This window comes from Ambystoma mexicanum, chromosome 7q (genome assembly GCF_040938575.1).
Source record: "Ambystoma mexicanum isolate Mex_15411 chromosome 7q, UKY_AmexF1_1, whole genome shotgun sequence".
In the NCBI taxonomy this organism is placed as follows: domain Eukaryota; kingdom Metazoa; phylum Chordata; class Amphibia; order Caudata; family Ambystomatidae; genus Ambystoma; species Ambystoma mexicanum.
Window position 1 is genome coordinate 157,784,331 of NC_090941.1, and position 23,179 is coordinate 157,807,509.

The 23,179-nt window shown below is 50.1% G+C and overlaps 1 protein-coding gene across 1 annotated transcript in view; it reads left to right on the forward strand.

Annotated features, from left to right (window-relative positions):
* The window catches only part of CFAP47 (cilia and flagella associated protein 47), a 3,369,192-nt gene that overhangs the window by 2,205,826 nt on the left and 1,140,187 nt on the right, over nt 1-23,179 (forward strand). The gene's annotated exons all lie outside the window — the stretch shown is intronic.

The following is a 23,179-nucleotide window of genomic DNA, read 5'->3' on the forward strand; positions in this document are numbered from 1 at the left end:
TCCCCTGGATGGGAGGTTCTCGTGGAGTGGGATGCCAACGGGTGAAACGCGGTATCCCCCTTCTTATAACACCTTTTTCTCATCCTGCCACGTAGGATACTCGGAAACTCTACCCCCTGCCCTTTACCAACATGAACACTTTTGCACACCACGAAAGACAACACCAGAGCCGTTTACCTGACATGTTCCAACACAAGGGTCAGGCAAACTCAGGCAATTGACCAGAATCACACCTGATGGCCCTTTCCCTTCCCCACAGGGATAAAAGGTGGAGCATGAGAGCACACTACGAGCAAGGCAGACCGCACAGTGATGACACAGATATCCCAGGACGGCAGTTAAAGAGGAGGACAAAGCAGTGAGAACCGAAGGGGCTATAAGGAGAGAAGCAACCTTGCCCTCTTTGACCCAGACCTGCAAATCCTCCACGAAAGTAATCACAAGACCGCAAACAATAGACACTGTGTGTTGCAGCAGATGTCAACGGTACATGAAGCCCTCCTACACTGATAATCAGGACAAGGATAGACGCTTGCTACTGTGGTACCATCCTTGACTCCAGAGACAAGAAAGGACGAGCAGTTCATCACAGCCAATGAGTCGATGGGAGAACCGATAAGATACCGAACTGTGTTGAGCGAAAGTTGTAAAAGGCACATTAAGGGAAAACCAGCTGCAGAGGGGTCTGGCACCGTGTGGGTGCTCTCTCGAGAGACTCTGGTTGATTCCCTATTGTTGAAACAACTGATACCAGAAGGCCATAGGAGAGCCGCAAGGAAAAGGTCAAAGTGGTCAAACCAAGATCTTGTAAAACCCTCTGTACAGTCGAATGTCTTTGACTGGCACATAAATCTAGGGGAAGTGAATCCTATATAGTGAAAAAGGAAAATAAACTGTGTGGCTGGCAAAGGCGAACCAGACGGCGGGATGCCTACAGAACGGGGTGAAGCATGAGGCCCCAATGAACATTGTGTTGACACAAATGAACCCGATGGAGGGAGGTCCACAGTGAGTTGTTTCAAAAGACATTAAGATTTCTGAAAGCAACAGTTGAAATGTTTTGGAATAAAAGCCGCAGTGGACCCGACGGAAGGAGGCTAACATTCGGAGAAGGGTCTGAGCCCGGAAGAGGGGGATCCAGGGTGAAAAGCCATCACCCTATGACAAGTGAACGCAGAAGATGAAATCTTTTTGAATACAAGCCGTATTGAACCCGACAGAGGGAGGCTGACATTAGAGAGGGGTCTGAGCCCAGAAGAGGGGTACTCAGGGGGTGGAGAATCATCCCCCCATGTACATGTGGAAAGGAACTTTCTTTTTGTTATTTTGAACACATCAGGTCCTCTGAGGCAAGAGACTTTTTGTAGAAAAGAGACTTAACCACCAAAGGTCCTGATACCTGAGAACGGAACAATAGTCTCGTGCTGGGGAAAGCTCGAGAGTGTGCTGTGCTCAAGAGTCCCCCCACCCCTCCCCCTTGTCCTGTGCTCATAACGTGGGGAAGGGAGACCCCGGCTACCACATCCTGACTTATCATTTGTGAACACTTCTTTCTTTCTTGTGAACACTATCCCACACTCTCTTTGTATTAGCTGTAAAGAATGGCCATAGGTTTTTCTTGGTGTAGGCCCTTTTATTTGACAAGACGCTACTAGGACTGCCTTATTTTTGGATGGTCGAAGCTTGCTCCCATCTTAAATTTAGGTTTAGATTAGGCGTTTTTCCAACCTACCTATACAGTTTAATAAACATCCTCGAACTGTGATCACTTGTGTGTCTTTTCTGTTGCCACCACGAGTTCCTTACATAACTAATGTCTGATATTTCTGTAATTTGAAGGCTACACACAAAAAAGACTGATTTATATTGGGCGATTTTCTGTGGCCTTCAACATCCAGAATTATGTTCTGGGGGGAGTCATTGCCCCCACCCCACTGGGAAGGTGAGCCCTCCTTTCCTCCCTGACACCTCCCTCCCCCTCCCAACACATTCCCCCTCAACCCCCAACACTGACACAGGCACACAAACATACATAAATTGTACCCGTTACCTCACCCCTAACACTTTCCCTTCCTCACCACAAACATCCTACACACACACACTCACTGACTCACTGACTCACTGACTCTCTCACTCTCTCACTCTCTCACTCTCTCACTCTCTCACTCTCTCACTCTCTCACTCTCTCACTCTCTCACTCTCTCACTCACTCACTCTCTCACTCTCTCACTCTCTCACACACTCACTCTCTCACTCTCTCACACACTCACTCTCACACCCTCACTCTCCACTGACTGCTCACTCCTGTGACTTCCCGTGACAGTTCGATTTATAAAGACTGCTTTGAACGGTCTCCGAGCAGGCTTTCTAAATTAATCTTTTTTAATTTTCGAAAAATGTCAAAATACAATTTCACTGAGAACCGCCTCATCAGTTCACAGTCTGAGCCATGTTTGATACAAAGTTCTCCTAAGGCAATTAGTTAATGCAATCTAACAACCACCATAATACTCTAACAAGCAGGGGTCTGCAAAATGTGTCTCTCCACATGTTTTGGACTACATCTCAGTCAGTCAAAATGTTTATTTCGGATTCAAAATCCATAAAACATTACATATCAACATGCACACTTATTTGTTAAAACCCTTCCCTTGAGCTTACATATAGCACCAAAAACCTGCATAATACCTAACAATTAAACGCTAATAAGGCAATACAAATGGGTAGTACAGATAAAACCGGTAAAATCTGATTCAATAATTCTTTGATAAACACGCGAAAAAACACTCATCAACATGTGGCTCCCAATCCCATTATATTCCGGGGTAAAACTCACTGCATTATTCACCTTGTATCCTCAAGATCCCAGTTCTGAAGTACATTGCTCTCTTCAGAAAAGAGTAAAGCCCAAGCAGCCAGAACAGAGTCAGCGCTCAGAAGAAACATAGTGGCAGCTCTATGGTGACGAATATTAACCTCTCTCAGCACTGGTAATAATGTTGCTTTTCGGATCCCCTCATATCCGGGGCAAAACAACAACAAATGGCTCAAGTCTTCCTTGTTGTGCCCACACACTGGGCACCCAGCCGAATCCGGATAGCCCTTCCAATGCACTGTATTGTTCCTTAGAAGAAGACAGTCAAACCTTGCCCTTGTGATTAGCCAGCAATCTTTTTTACTAGTACCCCAAATTAGGTATCGTTGGATCTCATTTGGCCGGCTAATCAGAGCATGCACTGTATCAGAATTACTCTCATTTACAGCGTGTAGTCGCTTCATAGCAAAAGCTTCTCCCAAAACACGTTTATATCTCCATGTCTCTATCTTAGTCAAGAGAGCCACTGGTGGGGAAAGGGTACTTAGGTTCGCTTATTGAGCACATCTCTCATCAACCCTAGCCAGCATAGTCAATATTAAGGGAGCATGGCAATTGTATTCTTAAACCTCTGGAGAGCCAAAGGTTGGAGACCCCTGCTCACAAGGATCTCGGTTTGTTCTCCCTCATGTTCAGTCTCCATGGCTTGCCAGCCAGAGCAAATTTCCTGCCGAAACTGAATTCCTCAAATGCTTTCTTTTTATTGCATTCCCTATGTTTGTAATAGCCTTTTTCCAAGTCATCCAAAATGTCAGTCCAGGCCTTTCAACACATACCCTCATCCTCCGCAGGCCAGCAGCCCTTCTGGTGTCCATGTGATGTAATCTGATAGATATTGTGTTGTACCGTGAGGATAAAACACATATACACAGGAGTCGCCACCACAAATCACATAGACCCATATTGGCAGTGAGCAGTCTGATACTTCCGCCCTGCGCTCTCTAACAACTTAGAGGCCGATTCATGGAATTAATGTGTGCCGCGCAAGTGTGCGAAAGTGTGCGAATCACAGCGCAAGTGCGAAAATTGCAGCACAAGCGTGCGAAAGCCGCGCACATCGATTCATGGAAGTCCTTGCGCGTGTAAATCCTGGGATGTGCGCTAAAATCCTGCGTGGCGCACGCGGGCGCACACGTCATCAAACGGCGTGCGCTACATGCACAGCGAAAGCGCACATAGCGCGGCGCACACAACAAAAGTAGGCGTAACACGGGGCGTAACACGCGGAATGGGCAACAACGCGTGAAAATGTGGGCGTTACGGGGGAAGTACAGGAGGCAAATAAGCGGAACGCCCACACGCGCGCCTACAACACATATTCATGGAATCGAACAGGGGAAATGCGTGCGCCAAAAAAGATGCGCTAATCCGGAAACACATACGCCAGCAGGAAGCAGGCGTACGTGGCCCTGCGGAGCATAAAAGTGCGTGCAAACAACAAACGAGCTCAGACGCTACGATGAATATACCATTCCTCGCAGCAGTGGTCGTGGGACACTGCAGGAGGAGGAGGATAGCCAGGCCCAGAATTTTTACACCCAGGACCAGCCTTTTTGGGATGCCTGATGACCAAGTGTATGGGAGGTACAGGTTCCCACCACACATGCTACTCGACCTGGTGAGTGAGTGGGAGGATGACCTCATCACCCACCCACTGAGCCCCTTGGAAAAGGTGCTCAATGTACTGCACTTCTTGGCCACTGGTTCATTTCAGCGGACAAGTGCCATAGTGGGGGGGTGTCACAGGCCACGCAGTCACGCTGCCTACACCAGGTTTTGGCCATCATGACTGCACGCTCTTCAGTCCGCAGGCACATATACATGCCCAGAACACCTGCAGAAAGGCAGGCTGCCGTCCAGGACTTTTACGGGGTGGCACACTTCCCAAAAGTTCTAGATGCCATTGATTGCACCCATGTGGCTCTACGTCCTCCCAGGGCAACTGAGCATATCTATAGAAACCGCAAGCACTGGCATTCCATCAACGTGCAGGTAGTATGTGGTGCCAAGGGAATCATCACCTCAGTATATGCCATCTATCCAGGATCCACCCATGACAGTTTCATTTTCAGAATGTCACCCCTAAGTGGGTGGCATGGCGATACATGGCTGCTTGGTGAGTATAAATGCCTCTGCACATGCATGCATGTCAGATACTGAGTAATGTCACAACCCCACTTATGATACCCATCATCACCTCCCCAGGGGACAGTGTCTACCCTCTGAGCACCCACATGACGACGCCAATTTGGAACCCCACCACACCACCCGAGGTAAGATACAACACAGCCCATATTGCAACCCGGGGCATAGTGGAGCGCACATTCGGAGTGCTCAAGTCACGCTTTCGCTCCCTTGACCGCTCTGGTGGGCAGCTGCTATATGCGCCCCCAGTAGTGTGCAGGATCATAGTGGCAGCATGTGTCCTGCACAATGTTGCAACATGCCGGGACCTGTGGGTGGACATGGTGGTGCCCCCACATCCCCAACCACATGCATGGCCGCTGCGCATGGGAGGGATAAGGGCACGTGGTGAGGCAACCCGTACGCAGCTGATGGCTAATTACTTCACCTAAAATCACACCCCTGTGGAGTGCACACAGCCCTGGCACATACCAGCTGACAATGATGATGACATAAGGGACAGTCAACTGTCACAACCATACCAGCCTGAGATTGGTCACCTGGAAGTGTTACATTGTGTGCATCCCTACCTATTGAAAGACAACCAATGCTGTGTCACAAAAAGGCACACATTTATGCTGCATGAATGACTACCCCCTTGCAAAATACAACATGAAAATAGTGCCTGTCACCCAACCCCTCCCCATCTTAGCTACCCAACACACCATGGCATGTCATGCAATGTGAAACCAAACAAATGAATGCACAATACATGACACAAGTGTCACAAAGTGCACTGTCCCAAATGGAAACAGGCCACAGACAATATGCTCCCAGTAATCAATAACAAACAGCACACAAGAACAAATACTTACCAGCAACACAATACAGCAACACAGGATGAAACACGGTCAAAAAATGACTGTACAAAATCAAAGTAGTGCAAGTTTTACAACCTGAATAAGCCAGGACATCGACCCCTTCCAACTGCAGAGGGTTGCTGTCAGGCAAATGTGTCAGTGTATTGCATACAACATGAACTGCATCTGCAAAGGAGGCGGCCTTGTGAAGACATGAAGAAGGTACCTGTGAATAAGGAGGAAGACATGGATGCACAAGCACATATCAATACACCATGCAGTGTTCAATACAACAACAATCCCCACTAGGGATGTCCACACAGTTTTGACCACAGACTGCCCACACAGCTCATGGGAGCCCTATGTCACTGTGTAAGTCACTGTCACTTGGTCACACCCTTTGCAAGCCCATGGAAAGGGGAAGCAGGAGGGGTGTGTGTGTCAGGAACCCAAGCTTCTAACCCAAACACAGGACAAGCCTGCATGTGCTCAGCTGGAATACACAGTGGATGCCCACGGGAGCCACACAAGGCAACACATTGTAAAAAAAATAAAAAATAAATAATAAAAAATGGCCATGTGTGGGCCGGGGGGGGGGGGGCACCCAGGAGGTTCGAGGACAGGGTGCACACCAACACCCACCTGCATGGATGTTGCAAAAAAAAAATACCTCCATGGGCTCATGGCCTGCACGGCTATGCCAATGTGGGAGAACTGCTGTTGCTCGCTTCACCCTCTGCTGCTACATCAGGAGGTGGCGGTGCTATGGGAGGCAGCCCACGCAAAGCCCTGGTATGGTCCTCCATGGCAGCAAGCATGCCGGTGTGGAAGGTCTCGCTCTGGAGGATGATAGTACGGAGATCCCCATGCAGCACCTCATGGGTTGCCTGCATTTCTGCACGCATGACCTCGCGTGATGCCCGGATCTTCTCACGAGTTGCCTGAAGCTCAGCTGAGAGGGAACGTGTGAGCTGCTCCAGCTGCTGTTCTGCCCTAAAATTTCGGGAAGCCTCAAGTTCAACCAGATTCTCCCTGAGGAAATGGAGTTCTAACCTTAGGGCTTCCCTGTGGCCCTGGGACTCTACAGATATGGTTTCGCGCAGAGTCTCCAGTGCTGCCCGTCAGTCCCTGTTGGACGCCAACATGTCCTCCCTGTGTGATTGGCAAATGGACTCTGTTGCCTGCTGTTGGAGCTCCATCTGCCTTTCAGTGGGGAGAATGGAAGTGGCCACCCTCTCCATTGCCTGAGCCATCATTTCAACTGATGCTCCCTGTTGTGCTGCTATACCGTACATGGAGTTTTCCCATACAGTATTGCCTGGCGGTGCACGGGCAAGACAATCTGCACCTTGCTGTGCTGGCACTGCCTGAGGCTGCAGGACTGCATTCCCCCTCTGATCTTCTGGCCCAGGAACAGGATCAGATGTTGTGGAGTGTGACCCTGCATCCGTAACCGCCAAAGGCAGAGTTACCAACACTGACATCCCCATAGAGGGGTCTACCCCTGGTGCAGCATCCCTGCCAGAAACACTCACCTGCGACAGCACATAAGTCTCATCATCCGATTCAGTACCTGAAACATAGAGGTCTGTGGAGGTGCACCCAGAGACACCCCTTGACAGTATGGTCTTCAGGAGGATTGGGTTTTCACCCACCACCACACCAAGTCCTCCACTGGTGCCCTGTCATGCCTGAGATTCCTCCTGGGTCTGCACCATCTCCTCCACCTCTACAGCATCAAGTGCGTCATCACCTGCAAAAACATGAAAGACAACAAATGGAAACAGGCATGAGCACCATAGCACACACATAAGCCTGACAAGCCAGAGATCCAGTACATGAACAACACATGTCCCACATGACCATAACCTTGGCATGTATGCACTGTCAATGATTTGGAAGGGGAGGCAAAAAGCAGACACTGAGGACTCCAAGATGGAAAATGACCACATGTGCTGCATGCTGGATAGCACTCATCACATATTAGCCTGTGAGTGGCATGGTCAATCCACATACATGGCACATGCCAGCACACAGATGGCATGTGGCATAGCCATGGTACATTTGACAAGTACAGCCATATGTCAGTGAATGAGCACTGTCACCCATCCATGTGAGATGGACATGAGATGAAAAATGCAAAATAGTGTGACAAAATATGCATGTGCCACACACTGCAACACATCAAGTGTGCAATAATACATTGATGGCAGGCAGATGGATACATCAATGGTTGGTCACTTCAACATGACAGAACACAACAGTCATGTTCAACATTCAAACAGGGCCCAAAAATTAATGTGAGCAGGCCCTTACTCAATCAGCCTGAATGGTCAAATCATTCCCATAACAAGGTAATACATGTGGGCCAATGTGCGTTGTAATCTATGACAGAAGCATGTCACATATGTGGCATAAGGCAGAAAAATGCATTGCAAAAATGGGAGGATTGAAACAATCAGGCTGAATGAACACTGAAAAATCAGAACAATGTTGTTGCAAGATGACAGTTCAAGGGCAACTGCAGAAATGTGGCGCTAATTGGCTACTGTGGTCAGAAGGGATACTGTCATACCCAAACCCAAGGCTGGTGAATGGTTTGGAGGAAGCACATAGGTGACCCATACCACTCAGGAGTACACACCCTCACCTGGCACTCAATCAATACACATCACCCAAGAAACATACACATGGATTACACACACTTGCATGGGCACTCACCGGACAATGCCTCATAATCTGGTAGGTCTCCCACGCCTTGGATCTGTTCCTCTGTGATGAAGGTTCCAGCAACAGACTCATGTTCAGTGAGTTGATCGTCCTCTGGTGGAGACCCACCGCCAGTCACCAGAGTAGAGGCATGATTGTAAGCCAGCTTGTTCTTTGCTCTGCGTTTCACGTAATTCCAACGCTTGTAGCAATCAGCTTTGCGCCTCACAAATCCAAGGGCACTAATGTGGTCCGCGATGGTCTGCCAGTGGGCCCTATGTTGAGCAGGCGTAGTCTTACAGCCCGCAGTCACCAACATTTCGCGGCTATGTGCCAACACATAGGCCACAAGTGCATCAAGTTTGTTGACGTGCCGGAGTGTGTAACCGTGTCTGGGGTCTCAGCCTGTAGTGCAAGAGCACCCTTCTTCTTCTTCTTGTAAGGTGGTGCGGATCCTGAGTGGCTTACACCGCTCTGGTTAATAGGGGCAGAAGCGCAGGTGGACTGGGTACTAGAAGCCTGTAAAGGCACAATGACCATAGGTCTTGGTGCAGGCATTGGCTGCAGGGTGATGTCAGCAGGGCCAACGTTGGTGTGATGGACCTGGACCGACACTGTCCTGGCTGGGAGACTCGGAGCTGTGGTGGATTGAGCTGCAGCTGCCCCTGCAGCCTCCCCACCCTGGCTACTTTGTGCAGCAGATGACATTGCTGCCCCAGATCCACATGGCCTGGTGACAGCAACTTTCACCAGCACACGTGGATTAGACTTGCTGACCTGGAAGTCAGCCCGGGAGTCATCCTGTGCCAGTTCAGGTGACAAAATGGGCCGGTCCAACAAGGGCTGAGCTGGGATGGTGTCAGCTAAGTTTCCCACAACCATTGGTGGGGGGCATAGGTGTCCCCGATTGGTCCTCCACACACGGGGCTCTAGGGGCACCCTGCAAATCCTGGCTACGTCCCCTACCGCGCCCACCTTTTGGAGGTCGGCCACCTTTGCCTCCCTTACTGTTTGGTCGCCTCCCAACCATGGCACTGATGTTGTTGTGCGTATGGGAGTTGCAGTAAACAATTGTCCTGGGCAATTGGGGTGAAAGGGGTAGGGTACTAGATGGAATTCGTACCCTAGTGCTCTAGCAAGGCTGGATGTGACCCCTGGGGGAAGATGACAGGTCACGCAATGCACAGGCACCCCAAAAACAAAAGTACACGTGCACGCAGCCCCTGGTAGACCACGTGCGTGGAAAAATGAACCCGCACTATGCTGTGGCATCCAGAAACACAAAAATAAGCGTACGCGTGTTAGACGCAGCCTGGGGTACGCGACACACGGGGGCAACCACAGTTGGAAAATACGTGCGCGAGTCACCGTCTGCCTTGAAAAAGAACGTGAAAAAGACGCGCGTGTGCGCGTTGGCAACACCCCCAGCAAAAGAAGAAAAGAACGCAGTCTGAGGAAACAGGGAGTACGAACTGGAAACGTTGTGAAGTAATCGCGTGTGAACCGACAAGAAGTATAAGAAACACCCGCTCGCTCTCCACAAAAAGCACTTACAAGAAAATAGAGTGATACTCGTGTCTTTTAAGCCAGCCCACACGTGCAACGTCACTTACGCGCCTACGCGCTAAGGCACTTTCCTCCAATAGCACGGGTGACATGCAGTTTTCTCACGTGCTGAATCACAATGCACCCGTGTCGTGGGGAACGCCCGCACACGTAACGTCGCTTACGCGCTAAGGGCCTTTCCTCGGATTTCACGCTGAGGTGCACTTTTTTCACGTGCCAAATCACTCCGTATCTAGCTGGCCACACGAAAACACATGGAAGACCATGCTCCTGCCCAAAAGGCCATTTTCCTGCCCCCAAGATCCCTGAGCACACTCCCACTAGCCATCTGCTGCTGCCTGCCTGCTGCCCACGTGCCCTGCTATTTGGTGCCTACACGTCAGCCATCTGCAGGGGTCCAGTTGCTGTGTCCACCCCTGCTGGAACAGAAGACTCCTGACTGGGATACCATCGCTCCACAGCCCAGCCCCAGGACCCAGTTGCCCACCCACGCCTGTCTCTGGGGTCGCCATGTCAGGGCAAACACCATCTGAGACCACTGGCGACCCCCAGCCAGAGAGGCAGAGGGCCACCAGCTTAGGTGAGAAGGAAGTTGGTGTCCTGGTGGAGCATGTCCTGGGGCATTATGATGCCCTCTTTGGAACATCACGCGCCAACAAGGAAGGATAGGAGAGGATCTGGGAGGACGCAGTGGTTGCCATCAACGTGGAGGGGGTGGCAACCCGCGACATCAAGCACGTCCGGAAGCGCTGGGAGGACTTCAGGTCCAGGACCCTCTACAAGGCCCGGCGCCTCACGGAGGGGGGGACGGGTCAGCATGTGCAACATCCAGATGAGGGTCCTGGAACGTGTAGGCCCAGCGCTACACGCCCAGATCCTTCAGAGGCAGACCTGTCTGGAGTTGAGCGGTAAGTGGCTAAGCATTGCTGTGTGAGACAGGGCATGTTGCAGTGTGCTGGTAGTCTGATACTTGCCTGTATGTGTGACATAGGCCATGTATGGATGTGTGTGTGCAGGGACATCATGGTCATGCATGTGAGACCAGTAATGTGTGAACCACACGGATGATGCATGTGTTCCAATGCAACATGGGGAGCTGTATGCGGAATGCACACATGACTGCATGCCAGTCCCTGTTTTTGGACATGGATGCGGGGGTGAGGGATGGGTGCTGCTCTCATCTACATGTATGGTGCACATGTGTGTGTCTGAGAAGTGTGTGTGTGACTTTGAAACGCCATGGATGCATGACACATGTCCGTGATGATGTGTAGATTCACTCATGCAGTGTGGTCACCGTTGTATCCACTGTGTCTATCCACTGTGTCTGTGGTGTACAAGCCATGATGCATGACCCTCCGGTGATGTGTGTACATGGGATCAGTGTGAGCCATGATGCATGTGAGTTTGAAGGCAACATTTTGTTTAAAAGAGGCCCTTGTACATGGATGCTGATGTTGAATGCAGCCACCGTGCCTGTTTCAGCATGTGTGTTGCATGCATTCACCCATGTATTGTGGAGGGACAGGATGGAAGTGACATTTGACAGAGCCACTCATGTGTTATTGCTTCCTGTCTAGGGGACTATTGTACTGTACCCTGATGCTTGTGTTCTATGTCTCCCTCTACGCAGCATCGAGTGAAGAAGAGGGTGGAGACGGCGCTGTGGAGCCAAGCGGCGGGGATGCCTCCACCGGGCGGCGACGCAAGGCCCAGCCACCCTCCCAGGAATTGCCATCATCCGGGAGTGAGGAGACTGGTGCTGCATCTGCCACTACGGCTGTAGCGGAAGGGCCGGGTGAGCACCCACAGGGGCTTGCAATGGCGGAAGATGGTGTGGAGACATCCAGGTTGATGGTCTCCATAGAGGAGGAGGAGCCCGCTACTGAGCCGCACATGGGGCCTGGTGGGGGTAGTACCACTGGTGCAAGTGGTGCAGTCCAGGGCCAGGGTCAGGAGGCAGCACAGGTCACCGCTGAGGGGCCTGTGCATGTCGCTTTCCTTGACCCTGTGACTGCACCACCATGCACCAGCAGGGTTGCCCCGTCCCAGCTCGTCCGCAGGTAGGGGGGAGTGCCATGTCATCTGCCTCTCCGCTACCTGCGGACGAGGGGTCCCACGACCGTATGGGCTGCGTCCTGGTTGGTGTTGCGTTGCACACGCGTGACATTTGTGATGTGCGTGCTTCCTGGGTGGAGGACACACGACATCACGAACAGCAGCGTCGCGATGTGTCACTGCTGGGAGAGGCCCTGGTCGGTGGGTTCCTACATGTGTCGCGCACTCTGGCGGACCTCTCCTCCTCTGTGGAGATTATGCACCAGTCATTCTCCCTGCCGTCTTCCGGCCCAGATTCCACCAGGGCCCCCTGTGGACCTGGCCTGACCAACACAGCCAGCTTGGTGGAGATCCCATCCTTGCCACAGTTGGGAGTCAGCGGTCCAGCAGGGGTGGACACCCCAACAACTGGAGACCAGCAGATGGAGGATGTGCAGGCATCATCGGACAGGGCACATGGACAGCAGCAACAGCAGCAGGCTCTAGGTGGGAGCAATGATGGCTCAGGGCCATCGACATCAGAAGGGCAGGCATCGGCCAGAGGGCAGGAGGACCCTGGAATGGGTGTGTCTTCCATGTGGCTGCGGTTGGGCCAGCGTATAGATGCGGAGCGGCGGCGGGCGGAAGAGGCGCGGCTCACCATGGTCAGGGCGGAGTTCTCCATGCGTCGGGTGTTGAGGCGGGCAGAGTGCCTCGAGGCAACTCGCAGGGAGTTGGAACAGGCCATGAGTGCATCCCTGCGAGACCTCGGGGCCAGGGCAGAGTCCCGCCTCCGGGACATCGACGTGTAGTTCGATGATGCTCTGGCCCGGGACATCACAGAGTGAGACGCAGGACTTGCCCACTGCCATTGTATGTAGTTAGTGTTAGGTTTCCTTTCTGTTATTATTTATTTTGGGACGCTTGGACAATGCCCCACGTTTTTGTATATAGTTCTTCATTAGGTAGGGTTTTTCTAGTTTTCAGCTGGAAGGTTGGGCTCATGGACCCTGGATTTGTACTTTGTAAATAGTTCAAAACTGGATTTCACTTTTTATTTTGAATTTTTTTTCCCATGGATCAATGGTTTTGTCTTGGTTTATTACTTTGGATTTGTTTTGCCGGACAGTCACTTTTGGACCCATGTGCATTTGGATTGATTTCAATTCTGCATTCCCTCATTTTCTTTTTATATTTTGGACATGCAGCTTTTTCTTCATCATTTCCATTCTTGTGTGTTTCATTTCATTCCCTTACTTTTGTTTTTAATACATTTTCATTTCCTACTTCAATGTGTGGTATTTTCTCTTTGGTTACATGCATGTCAGTATGTGTGTTTTCTCAATCTCATGCACGCATTGTGTGGGTGTAACAGAACTGTGTTGATGTGCATACTTGCCATTTGTGATGTGTCATGTGATAGGGATTACATTGTGGGGTGGATGTGATACCTGTTTGTGTGTTTGGACTGGGGTGGCGTGGGGTGTGATGTGGGTGGCCATCAGGCCCATGATTGAGGATCGTCATGACGTGGGGGCGGGGGGACATGAGTCGGGGCCTGCTGGCAGGTGCCTGTCAACGCTGGGTGGGTGGGGGTGCTGGGGGGGTACTGGGGGACATGAGTCGGGCCCTGCTGGCAGGTGCCTGGCAACGCTGGGTGGGTGGGGGTGCTGGGGGGTGCTGGGGGGTTACTGGGGGACATGAGTCGGGCCCTGCTGGCAGGTGCCCGTCAATGCTGGGTGTGTGGGGGTGCTGGGGGGGTACTGGGGAACATGAGTCGGGGCCTGCTGACAGGTGCCCCTCACTGCTGGGGGGTGGGGGTGCTGGGGGACATGAGTCGGGCCCTGCTGGCAGGTGCCCGTCAATGCTGGCTGGCTGGGTGGGTGGGTGGGGGTGCAGTGGGACATGAGTTGGTGATCACTAGTGCAAGGTGACATGTGGGCTGGCTGGGGGGCATGCCCATGGTGGATGGGCTGCCTGCGGGACAGGACAAGGGGTGCAGGGTAGTCCCCTGAGGTGTGGGTTGCCTGCAGGGGCCATGGAGGGGGTAGAGGGCACACCTGGGAGGACCCACACTGCCAATTCACGTGTGGGACTCCCTGCGCACCCCACTGGATACACGTACCCCGCTCGCACAGGGCCAATTGTGTGTGGAACTCCCCGCCACCCCCGAAATACACATACCCCGCTCATACAGGGCCAATCGCGTGTGGAACTCCCTGCGCACCCCCGAAATACACGTACCCCGCTCACACAGACCCAATCGCATGTGATTCTCCCCGAGCAGGGTGTACGTGTATTTGGATGGGTGCGCAGGGAGTTTTACAGGAGTTTTCGTGTTTGGGCGCCTGTATGCTGGTCCACTGGCCTGTGCGCCTTGTACGAGATTTGTGCGCTGTGCATGGCGCACGGGGAGGGTTTGGGGGCGTAACTGGCGCTGCTGCAGGGTCGCTGCACCACGGCTGGTAATGGATGTTAAAATCCCTGAATACGCTGTGCGCTGAAAAGGATTTTGGCACACGCGGCTGGCGCAGACTGTCGCACACGCACACTGTGCGCCAGCCGCGTGCGCCACTTGTGCGCTGAATTCTATGAATTACCCGCTTAAACTTTACACCTACCTCTCCCTCTCCCGCACTAACTACCACCCACGTTTTTATGCAGAACCCATCCGCCTAAAAATGGCATAGGCGTTCTGTAAAGGACCACCTTACTCTAGCTGGCTTTCACCACTCTCAGAGCTCTTTGCAGGCAACTCGGTGCTTGGGATGCAGCCCTCCTAGAGTATGTGGATATTCCAGGCAATTGTCTGGTGTCAGACGAGTTTCTGTTCAGGCCTTCGCCCTCTGCAACTTGTACCTTCCAGCCACTAGAGAAGCAGAGCACCACCGCGGATGGTTCCATACGATGGAAACTCACTGGCTACATATGACCACTGGATTGCCAGCATCCCTAGCAATCACTAGCAATCCCATTTCATATATTGGATGAGTGGCCTTCGTTATGTCTTTCAACCTTCGCTCCCACAATACATTTCTCCACCTCTCCCTCCCCTTTATGCTCTGCAGAAATATCCCTGCATGAAAGGGTTATACATGTGCACTGTATACATAGATGCTTACTCATATGTGTGAAGGGCAGAAGCCTCACCCTATTTATGAATATTCAGCAGTTTATCAAGCATGCTATCCCTCGCCAAGGCAGGTGTCCAATAAATCAACCAGGTTTAGAGAATTCTAAGGTGTTGCATGTTATGTTAAATGTATTTATAAAGCGCACGTCCACAGAGGCATCTTGGCGCTATACTCCTCTCCCCTCGTCACTCAGCACAGTCAATTGCAAATGACCAGACCACCTCACAAGTACAGTACTCTGCATTCCTCTATTCTACAGTAGTCTGAACATCTCATGTTTTCACTGTCCGCATGACGTGTTCTCTGTTGCACCATTGTGTGTAAGGATTCCGTGTGTATCCAGTTATGTATGGTCTCGAGTGTTTATTGCCACCAAGACATTTCTCAGATCGCAATTTGCCTCGGGAATTTTTTTTAAACTAGTAAGGACCAGCATGGAATTATACTGCTTAGGAGGTATGAATATGTTGCTGTTATTGCTCAAACTATACAATACCTCCTCCCAACATAGGTGCACCATATGGCACTGAACATATTTATAATTGGAGGTGCGTAGCTACCAACAATTGGGATACTTTTCACATAGGGTGTTCTGAGTGATGTCAGATTTGCACAATGTGTTCATAATCACAGAGGCTATCCCTGCAGTCCCGGCAGTTGGCGGCGTCTCCTGGGTACACACGTCTGCAGAAGCCATGGGCCCATACAACACTGATTCCTAAATAAAAGCAGCCAGAGTACGACCACATCTTTGCGTTACATCCATTTTTCCGAATGTGATGTTCCAGAAATATCTTTACGTGTCTTGTTTTCCTTGGGAGACTCCAAGTTGCGCAATGAGCGATTTTACTCGGCGGCCCCATTTACAGTCTAGCCAACCAAGGCAAAACCAAAAGGTAAATGGGGTCCTTGTACGTTGCTATGAAAATACAAGCATTGACAAAGCCAATAGTTTTGGCGTTTGAAGTTATTGCATTTTACATTTATAGGTAAGAATGCAGTAAATACTTGGGATCTACTCACCGCGTACCTCCAAACATGTCTTCAAGTTAGTGTTTGCAAGCGCATAACATTAGTTATATACTTAGTAGAAAAAACTCTCTTCACTGTGGCGTATCAGTCATTTAACTAGTTTTATTACTAATGTTATGTGCCAGCAAACAGTAACTTGCAGACATGTGTGGAACTTTTGAAGTAAGTACGGTGATGTCTGGGATTAGCTGGAGTGGTGGAGCAGGGGTGAGCTTGGGTCGGAGGGAGCTGGTCTCATTGCACATGAGGCAGAGGTGGGCATGGTAGTCATGTCTGGGCTAGGGTTCAGGGGTTGGGGTGGCAGGCAGGTATGAAGTAAGGAGGGTTGGTGGTAGGGATAGGGTGTGTGAAGGGAGGAATTAGCAGGGGTGGGTGGGCAAAGGGCATGAAGGAGTAGCGTGGGGTGTGTGGGTTGGGGTATGAGGAAGTGAGCTAGTTTGGGTGGGCATGAGGGGAATAAGCAACGGTGGGTGCCAGGCATGTGTTTGTGAGCTATGGCGGGTTGGGGCGTGAGGGAGAGGGCTAGGATGGGTGGGTGCAGGCACAGAGGGCGAGTTTGTCACAAGGGGTGAGGTAGGGTACCTCCTTTCCTCAGAGGTACCCTGTGACAGCTACCTCTCATCTGCTTTCTTGGTAACATTTTCCCTGGTCTCTAACTTGCCAGTGTCCCTAACTTTCTCTACCTCCACTCAGGCACTCACATCCCTCACACAGCTGGCCGTACCGCTGACCTGCACTTAAAAATGTCCTGATTGACCTTAATCTATGGAGGTCCACCCGTGTATTGTCCCCAGAAACTTCCATTTACTCCATTCACAACCTGGTCAGAATGTCACTCAGACTTCCCGCATTGTAAGTAGTTCACTGCTTCGTGTCAAATCTGATTTCTTATCTTTTGTACATTCTTTTGTGATCAAAAGAGCATTGCTCTTTCATGTATGTATGTATTTATGTATGTATGTATGTATGTATGTATATACTGATGGCTGCTCGTGCTCCAGACAAACGCTCTACAACTTGAGATAATGGTGCTCCCCAAATCCCAGGCCACCCTCCCCCATACACAAAGATTAGGATATAGTGCCCATCATTTTGCAGTGTGAAAACACATATTTGCCAAATATGTACCACAGCATGGTGGCGAGGCGCTCTGAGGTCTCCATACACGCATCTTTTACATCACAACAATTCCCCTTTTTCAGCTGCTTCACCTCAGCACTCTTTCCACTCCATCCCTTCTAGCCACTCTGAAACCTGCCTCCTGATCTGTTCTCCGAACTCCCACACCTCTCTTTGCATCCCACCTGTTTTTATCGCCCTGCTGGACAACCCTCTGAATGCTGAACTGATCAAACATCTTCAGGTGGCTGATGTGAGGGAGCAATGCAATTGCCGCCCGCGTGCGAGTTTCTCAGCTGTCCACAATTGGCGAGCAGTGGCTGGTACCCTTCTGCTTGCTGACTTTATTGGACATGTCCGCAGGAATCTGGCATTAGCTGGCCTGCTGCAGCTAGCTTCCATCAGCTCTGAGTCATTCACCCCTTTGATCGGCTCCATCTTGGTAAGCGTTCTTTTCTTGGTGCCTGACAGGGCTCGCAGTAAGCGTGCAAAGGGCAACTCGTAGGCTCCGAGGTTTGTTTGTACAGCCAAGCCAGGGAACAAGGGCTCAATGGCCACCCATGTTCAGAGGGTCATGGCCCACCAGTTCCTTTAGAAGTTCAGGCTGGCCCTTCTAGCAGGCACAAGGATCTCTGAATCTGATTAGGGGCTATGCCGATGTTGCCTAGGACCCATGCTCTTGGCACCAAATGGATTAGAATAATTCCAGGGACCTCTGAATGACTAGGAAGAGGCTGAATAGGCTCCTCCACATTCAATATGCGCAGGTGGCTGCCCTCTCTCTAACCTGCTTCCTTGGGCCAGGTGCTGCCACCACTCTAGCGGTCAGCCCTTTGTAATAGTCACTCCTCGACTGGGTGGGAGAGGTGCATTTCATTTCATTGTATTTGTAAATACTACTGTGATCCTGGATATGAACATGTTTTTGTACTATGTGAAAAGTCAAATGTTTGGCTGAAACACATTTAATTAAAAAACAAAAATAAATAAATGCTCACTCCTGTACTGTTTTGGATGGGTGGATGGTTTTGGGGTGGGGTTAGGCAGACCAGGATGGAGACCGTTTCTGGATCCGGAGGATCCTCTGTATACCACTTCTGGGCCTGCATCACAAAGTGTGTGGCAGCGCCTGGCCTACAGGGTCCGCCACCGCATGGGACGTTGTCATAGCAGATAGTGCTTAATGCATATTTATGTGACTTCTCTTAGCATGATAGTAGGTGGTGGTGTTCCCAAGTATAACAACCCTCAATTTATTGACCCTGGAAGGATGACGTTTGATGTTGGCGCTGCTGTTGTTCAAACTTTTGAATGGCAGGCTGGCTCATTGCGTAAATCACGTCCCTATTTCACTGGGCAACTTCCCGCCTGCAGTCATACAGCAAACAATATCAGGTCTGACCATGAAGTGAAGATCAGAGCAAGAGACGAGGACAGTTCATGGGGGTGGGGGTAGGTTCTCTGGGAGTTTTAACTAATTTACTGGCGAATGCTCTCTTTACGCATCCACAATGCAGCCAACCACTTGAAACCTGAATAACAACCCTCAACCCCCAAATGTTCCTTAAAGGCAGGCAGTGCCTCAGAATGCCAGGTATTTCCAGTTATATTTGGAATAATTAGGAGGAACATGCATTACTAAACTGTGATCCCTTTTCACCATAATCTAAAAGTAAAAAAAATAAATAAATAACCCAGAGGACCCAATTCTCAACCCTGCCAAGGTCCATCATGGCTGTCAGTCACCCATCAAACACTCCTCATCCTCATACGGGCCCCCTATATTTATTTCCCACTTGCACCATCTGACATCGCATATACAAAGAAGCACGCAGAGGTGATGACAGGGCTCTGATAACTTCCTTCATGATGAGTGCCAGAATAAAAAAAAAAGTGTTCAGCCCTGAAGGCGCGCAATCGATCAAGTGATCCGAAACAGCACAGGCTCGGCTGAAGGACGTTTTCCGAAATCATTGTCTGTAGTTGCCATTATTTGGCTTCGTTTTCAGCAGCACATCAATCGCAGTGCGTTTTAACATGTTACTGTCCTTGCCGTTCCGTTACATTAAATCTTTACCGTCACAATCCCGAAATAGGCACAGAAAGAAATGCGACACATCAGCAGAGCGTGTCCAGCAGGTGTCAGCTGAAAGGAATCCCAGTCACGCAGCTGTTTTCCCGCCGCCTGCTGCTGACAGGTGAAATCTATGTGTTGTAAACATCGAGTGTCAGCAATCGAGCTGAGCTCGGATATGAAGCCAGGAACTATCGTTGTTCTTTGCAGCCCCTCCAGCTCTTAACTTGGGTGGCAGCCCGTTACCGACAGGGTCGGCCCGCCGCCTCGGGTCATACTGCCTCATTAATACACTGCCATTTCTTAGGGCTATGAGTTGAGTAACATCACTTGTAAGATGTGGTACCGATTTGAAGGAAGCCACAAAAGTAATAACGTAGCAAAGAATATCTACCGACCATGAGATCCACAAACCCCCTGCAACCACACCCGAACAGAACTTTTAGCAAAATCACTATCCTCCAAGTTCCGGGGTACTTATCCTGTTCAGAAAATGTTATTGAATTTTCAAGTTGATTTATGGGCTGGGAATATCTGATCAGGACGTGTACATTTGGGTAGAAATACTTTATAAGACGTTATGGTACACTGGTTGAAATGATACGAGAGAACCTGATTTTACACTGTAAAGCAGTGGTCTTCACACTTTTTTGGCCTGGGCACCCCCTGAGCAAAATGTGGGCAGGCCAGGCCCCCCCTTAAAATGCTGAATGGACAGTAAGTCCAAATGGCTATGCACTATTGCATGCCGTCACCGCACCCTACTCCCAGTATATAGTCCCTGGGCTCCCCCACACGCTCCCATCACAGTCTCTGGGCTCCCTCATCCCACTCCTACCCAGTCCCTGGTCTCTCCTCACCCCTCCACAGACCCTGGGCTTTCCCCATCCTGCTCCCACCACTATCCCATGGCTCACCCATCCTGCTCCCCCCACAGTCCCTGGACTCCGCTCTCCCCATAACCCACTCAACCCCGTTCCCAGCACATCCCCAGTGCCAGTGGTGACTGGCGAATTCTTGAAATGGAGGGGCTTACATATTTCCCCTAGATATGCCATAGTGATGGAGTGCAGCGAGGGAGCATGAACTAATCAAGGGGGTTTCGGGAAGTTCTCCCCCAGAAATTCTTTTTAATGAATGGGTTAAAATGTTGCATTTTTTAGCATACTTAAAAAAAAAAGGGTATAAAGAGCCAAATAGTTAGTTTGCAATTGGCACTGGTGGTACCCAGGGGGTAGGCATGGTATGTTTACTGGTCATCTATGATGGATGTCCAGTAAGAAAATACCATCCTTGTCCCCTGGGCTCCACAGCTCCTCAGAAGGAGAGCTGATTTTGGCAGGTGGGTAGGGGGATTGTGCAATAAAGAGATTTTTTTAATGCCTTTATTGTACATCCCCTCTTCCCCCCCGCTCCCTACTCGCCAAAATCAGCTCAACGGACCTACACAAACAAACACACAGATTCACACGAGCAACCATCACCGACTGTACACTTGCTCTTAACACAAGCATACACGCATCCATACACATATTTAAATACAAAATAAATTAACATTAACTTACCCTCTGTCCCGGTCTGGACGTTTCGTCCCAAGCCCCGAAGCTCCTGCAACATGAACAGGAATCGGGAAGCAAGAGCTTCCTGGTTCCTGCACATGCGTGGAGGGGCCTGAATCAGCTCCCTCCAGCCTGCTTTGTGTGTATATGCGAGGAGTCGCAGGAGCTTCCCCCACCATTAGCAATGAGCTATGCAAGGCTGGCAATGCAGAACTCCCCCAGCCTTGCATGGCTCATTGAGCATGTACGGCTGAGGAACTGAACGGTCAAAGGGAAACCGTGTTTCCTTTTGACATTTCAGCCAGCCCAGGAGCTCTCCCTCAGCTGGAAAAAGCAGCTGAGGGAGCGCTCAGTGTTTCACTGGGATGGCTCCTTGGCTCCTTCTTAATGGGTGGGGGGGCCACTGTGTCGACGCCCCGACCCCCACTATGAATGAGCCGCCCCAGCCCAGGGCTCCTCCCAGTCTCACTGTTTCTTTCCTGCATTAAAAGAACTTTTATTTTTTATTTCTTTTTTACACATTTCAGGCTGGGTTCTCGCACCCCCCTGGGAGTGAGGCCATACTCCCTCCCCTCTCCCCCCTGAGTGCTGCATGGCCCATAGTTTGAAGACCTCTGCAAAGGGTTGTACATCATAATGGCAAAATATCCTTATTTTCCCAAATTTGGAAAATAGTACAGTCCCAGATTTGGAAAATAGTACATTTGAAATGTGTTTTTGCCAATTTCTGCTCGTTCTTTCACTTTCTTTATTCATTGGATGCAATTTACCACTAGCAAACACCACCCCTAAACTTTTCCTGTTGATGTATACCGTTTTTTGTGTCCCTTTTGGTGAACTGCTTCAAGGACCAAAGCTGAACCTCTGGTCTGCGGAGCTACAGATATGTATTCACGCTCCTGAGCTTTCCCAATGTCGAGAGGATGCACTGAAAGGCAGCTGTAGTCTGAAAATTTAAATCAATCACATGTGGCATAGCCTGCTTACCAGTACACATAGGCAGATGGGTGGAAAGTGCTGTTGATGCAGACATGCCACGACTAGAGAAGCCTAGAAGAGAAAAGCAAGCTGGTATACTTTGTAATTTGCTCTGGTGAGTGTTTTTTTTTTTTTAAAATAACGAAGCCATACCTAGACCTGAAGCTGGAAAGGAGCACAGCTATTCCTGAGGGGGGATGGCCTAAAGGAACTGGTAAGAGGTATATAAACAGAGCCTCACTGGCTTGGAGAGAATCAACATTTAAGAGTTTCAAGGAGCGATGTTCTCTCAGCCTAAACTTGAGAGGTGCAGAGAACCTTGAGATCGCTTGAACCTGAGGGCTGCTGTGAACCAGGAAGTACTTGAATGAGAGCAGAGGAGAGACCAAGTTGGATCTTAGAACTCGAAGGCATTGGGGACCATAAAGTACATGAAACTGAGAGGAAGAACAAATCAAAAAGTAGTAGGAAGTGTTACGTATAAAACCCTTGAACCATGGAAGGCGTTCAGCAATGTTGGGAATTATGGGACCAGGTGACCATATGTAAAAGACTCAGATATATAGAAAAGTCTAACTAGCAGATTGAATGGCTTATTAAGAGCTCAGCAGTGAACACAAAGCGCCGAATGAAGTTGAGGATTTTGAACAGTTGCATGAATGACCCTCTGTATTGTCCTTGCCCATTCACACAATGGCCAGTGGGTATTGTGCTGCACGCATGGCTTCCATGCAAATCATCATGACAATCACATTGTTGATCATCTTCTGCAATATTGAGTTTGCCCTCAGTCTTGAAGATGAAGAGCACTGTGGATGTGGGGTATTTTTGATGGTTCATTTTGCCATAAAAGAGGTGGCGCACAGCACTCACTGCCCCTCATTACTCGAGTCTACCGCCAACGGACAGTGATGGATGGTCAGCAAGGACACTGCCAGGTCCTCCTCTGACATAATAGAATAAATAAATGAGTAAATATGAACACTATCATTTTTGTTTGTACAACATGACTAGGGTAATTCTTAGTAAAGACATAAATTAAGTCATGCTTGAAAATGCACCTTACATGGAGCCTTAACGTTGCCGATCCAGAGTTTACTAGTAGGGTGCAT